Below are 5,153 nucleotides of genomic sequence, written 5' to 3' on the forward strand. Positions count from 1 at the left end.
TTGATATGAGTGAGTAGATATTTTCTATTGGTTGATAGAAGATAACCTAATTAAGTCAGTGCTTCAGAGTTCACAACAGTTCAATTTGCATAGTTTGGCGCAGTAGATTTACTTACAGAAACAAGAGCTATACACCGGTCAAATATCACGACCGTAGCACTTCCAGAAAATTTGACCTCAATTAAACTTTGAGCCTCTGCTGCAGTACTTAGAAAGGCCGCTGGGAGACCCAATATTGAACTGGAGACCTTCGTTTTCCCGACCCCTACCCATCTACTACCAAATATCATGAATATTCATCCACAGCTTCTCGATTAATGCTTTTTACATAATCAAACCGATGTATGTGAAAGGCTTATAATTTAATCAAGGAGGTTTTATCTAATGAAAATATAAAACCTTGGTTTAATTAAGTATGTGGGTATGAGATGTTGCAAGGGATTACATTCGTCATTTCGGACAGTGACGTAAAGCCAGCGGCCCCTTGTATGAGCTTCGGGCATAAGCCTCAAGCGTCAAACCTGTACGTAAAAGAGCCCAACACACTTATCGAGAAGAGTAGGGGTGAGCCGGTGTGCTTGGCCTAAAACGCGAGCCGTGGCGAGGGCACATTGCACTACTTGACTAGCTACTTGAAAAAGCATCATGCTTCACCTCAATTGAGGATGCCTGCTAGCTGTACCTTTATCTTTAAGTACGAAGAAGCCCTTTGGCATCCCGTTTAGTCTATTTGTATTAAGTAACGTTTCGTTTCCGGGATTGTCTCTCAGGTCAAAAGGTGACATTCGGCTCCTGACCTCTCTCTGATCGTCCTGTTAAGAGTCCCCCACCTATTAAACAGTCATTAAGGGTGACAAGATAAAACAAACAGGGCGCGCTCAACTATGTCACCTATGCCTCGGGCGCTGTCTGTCGGATGGGCTGACATACCGCGACAATAATTTACTCTGAGCTGCCCCCGAGTCGTGTAGGGGTCATGTGAAGTGAAGTCTAGATGAGGACGGTCCATTTCATGGGACAAACTTGCTTTAAGGTTAAGTAGACAATCGCACAGGGCAACCAAGCGTGCCAACAACTGTATACAAGGCATTTATATACATGTATGTGCAATTAACATTTTTGGTCTGAAAATAGCCAAACTGCCATAAAATTGATTATGAGCAGAGTTTGAGATGCCTCCATATGTAAACTTGTTAAGAATACGTTCAAGTACATGTGTGCAAAATTTGGTGCTTTAGACAAATTTGCACAATTTTTCATCAATGCCTCTGGCTTGTTTGATAGTCTTTCGTAGGGGCGCGGTCACAAACGTCGTAGGTCGTCATACGATTTTGATGTAGGATTTAAAAAAAAGAAGAAGCAACCACCGACAAGGACCTAAGACAGTCTTTTCGGCAACAACACAGCTAAATTTTGAACGACACATGCACGACTATCCCAATCATGCCCTCAGCCTAGTTTGCGATCGTTCGGCGATCGTCCGGCAATCGTACTACGATCGTAAGTTATAAGACAAATGTGACCAGACCGTACGTTAGAACAAGTGTTTTCTGTCGATACTGACCACAAAAAGACGGATCTAAGGACCATATCTTAAGGGTCAATCTTTATGTGTGATCGTTGAATACATGACAATTGCACAGGCCATTACTAAATCCTAAATGCATCTGCAGCTAAATACCATATACAGATGGTTTTGTTTGATATACATTTTCTATTCTTACGATACCAACGGCGTCGACCAAAATGACGCACCAAGTAAAGAGCACTTCTAAAAGGTGTGAAGAAAAAAAGGAAAAAGTTTCGATAGCGAATGCAATTTCTGTAGTCTGTCATGTCAATAGTTAACTTTGTGGTCGAGACATCGTTAAAGTTATGGGACTCCAAAGGGGCCATTAAAACAATTTGTCTTGAAGCGGGGTCGTTAAAAGGATAGCTGGCATCTTATGCGGAAAAAGGGGGATTCTTGATCATAATTAACATCTTCCTTCTGGCGTTATTCGCGGTTTTAAAGAGTTCCATACCCCATGTGCCGTTCACATGTTGTCATGATTTCTCCCTGACAGCGCGCAGTAATAATTTATGCCCAACATGTAAACAGTCACAAGTGGGGTTGGACATGTGGTGATCTGTCTTACGTCACCACAAGAAAGAAAAAAATCCCGCAAAACTATTGGGAGGAGCACATATGACCCCAGGTCAAATCACGTCCACTAATATATACGACTTAATCTTGGTGCATAAAGTTTCATTCCCTGGCTTTTAAAATTCCAGTCAATTTTGTGGGCAGTTGTTGTTTATCAAGACAACATTTATACCATGTATACTGTTTAATGGTTAAAGTTCGTCAATGATAGCAGTAAAGATGCGTTCTTTTAAACAACTGCCGGTTTAAATCGGAGCATATTAACGACAATGACGTAGATCGGCGTTGATGTGTAAGCTTTTGACGTATGCTAAGGGCCCGTATATTTTCCAAGTATTGTTTTTCAATAGCGCTTGATGTGTTAAGGTTTTCATCAAAGACGTGTAACCTTCATTAACATTACCTCGCTGGTTACATCAATTCGCCACTTTGAAAAACAGTGTGTTTGAGCGATCTCTAGCGCAGCACCCCCCAGGTATGCACAGTATAGATATACAGGAGTGCATTATACTGGGGGATGTTGGGTTGGGTATATATTTGGACGTATCCTTTCAGGGTGATGGAATTATGCACCCTGGTGGAATTATGTTCAACTTGGTAGATATTACCGAACGCTCGGCTGCTTGCAAAGATAGCTGAAATCGGTGTCAACATTTTAGGTCTAGAACTGACCTGAAGTAAATGCAGAATAAGTTTTCCTCTAGGCCCTATTCTTGAAGTTAAGAAATAGCGAGGAGGCGTGCTGCCTATATAAAGGTAGGTAAAGGCAGTTCCATAGCCATTTTGAGACTGTAGGGGTTAGTGACGTCTTGAAAAGACGCATAGGGGTGGCGTCCATCTCCATTTCTATAGCCCTTGGGCCACACACATTTGTGCAAGTCACTACAGCAGGGGGCTGGTCCGCTGGTAGTGGTGTGTGTCTTTCCCAAATGCTGAGTGCTAAGCAGAGAAAGCAGTGTGTACCATTTTTAAAGTCTTTGGTATGACCCGGCCGGGGTTCGAACTCACGACCTACCGTGTACAAGGCGAGCACTCTACCAACTTGGCCATTGCACCGGTTCCACTGTGTCTAGGGCACGGTATTGGAAGGCGGAGCCCATCCCTCTCCTTCCATCGCCTTTTACCTCCCCACCTGAAGTCAGGTACCAATTTTTACACCTGGGTGGGCTGAGGAAAGTCGTATAAAGTGCCTTCAAAGGGCACAACATCATCGCATGTCAGGTGATTCAAACCCAGGACCTCAGGGTTCCGGGCCAAACACCCTAACCGTTACGCCAACACGACACCGTCGACGCTGCCCATACACACAGTCAAAACTGCCCAAGAAGACCACTCAGAGGACAGCTGGTCACTATGGACAGGATTCTTAATGCTTGTGTCAAAATGTATCCAAGGGACCTCCAAAAAGTTGTCACATTGTCCAGGCGGTCCTTATATGCAAAGGTGGTCAGTTGTACAGGTTTGACTAGTACTGCACGTGTCACCTGGTATGAGAAAGGAAGCACCATCTCAGCATCACTACTCGAAGCTCGTGTTGTATTGCGAGGCTTAAGGAAAGTAAACGAAACAGTTACGATGTCCAGGGATCTGTTCTAGGTAACCCCACCCCATACCAGGCTGCCACTGTTGCTAAGCCATAACGGCCTTCACCCTTTCTCTAACTGGGCCAAGTTCAACACTCCCTACACCTTTATGACGTTTTCTACCTCATTGAGTTAGGAGTGTCTTATCAAAGACAATGTTATTAGATAGCAAAATTTGTTTTCAAATGTTGTGCACACCGACTTAATTAATTACTAGTACTGTAAATGCAGAAATGTTCGCGGTGGCTTTATGTTCGCGGTTTTCGCGGCGACGTTTTACCGTGAACTTAAAACCACCGCGAACATTTTGTCCAATACTGTAGTAGTGTGTGACTAAAGCACTGCCGCAAACTTAAAACCACTGCAAACACTCCATTTTCACCTTAGCGCGAAATAAAAACCACGCGAATTTAAATGTATTTACAGTACATGAATGACGCGCGCATCGATTTCCGTCCATTTTTAACGTTTGAGACCATACCGTAAACGGTAAAAAGAAGCTGAAAAATGAGCAAATATAAGCCGCCCCATTTTTCCAGAGGATTTTCAACTTAAGGGGTTTGTTCAATGCAACTTGATAACTTCTAGGCATTGAACTAAGATGATGGAAGATAAAGATGATTAAGATATAAGGTTGTATGCATGAAGCAAACAGTCGTCATCGAGAGAGCTCCATAGTTTGGTAGTCTGTGGAAAGAAGACTGCTGTAGAAGGACTTGTATTGGCACAGTGTAACGATGTGAGGTAGAAGAAAACCTAGTGTTACACTGTAAGGCTCTCAATGGAGGGACAAGTATACTATCGATATAAACTCTAGACACTAGCTTAGAAGCGTATCTCTTATCCGAAGCCTATGATATGATATGGTATGATATGTGATATGATATGATATGATTATGATATGATATAATATGATATGAAATGATATGAAATTACATGAAATGATATGATATGATATTATGTGATATGTAGTGTGAGATCATCGTAGAATATTCATTGCAATACCAATAAAAAAGAGACAAGGAGCTAACGGTTGAGTAAACTGCCTCTTATCCTTTTATATGATATGATATGATATGATATGATATGAAATAAAACTCAAACTCAAATATGATATGAAGTGTGAGATCATCGTAGCAATGGCCAGAAAGGCACCGATAGAAAAGAGACAAGGGGCTAACGTTTGAGGATCCACCAGTCCGACAGTACACATGATATGATATGATATGAGTATGATAATCTGTAAAGACGTCTATGTCCCCCTCGGTGTCAGATCCAGCCCCCTGACTTGGCATGTACGCGGAGTAGAAAGGTGAGAGGCATGTTTAGCCTATCCCACCGATAACATCCAAAGGGCATAATTAATGAGGACAAGCTGTCGTCACATTGAGAGCCGCACTTCCAATCACGCAAGCCAACAAGAC

Source organism: Branchiostoma lanceolatum, chromosome 17 (assembly GCF_035083965.1).
Source record: "Branchiostoma lanceolatum isolate klBraLanc5 chromosome 17, klBraLanc5.hap2, whole genome shotgun sequence".
NCBI classification, from domain to species: domain Eukaryota; kingdom Metazoa; phylum Chordata; class Leptocardii; order Amphioxiformes; family Branchiostomatidae; genus Branchiostoma; species Branchiostoma lanceolatum.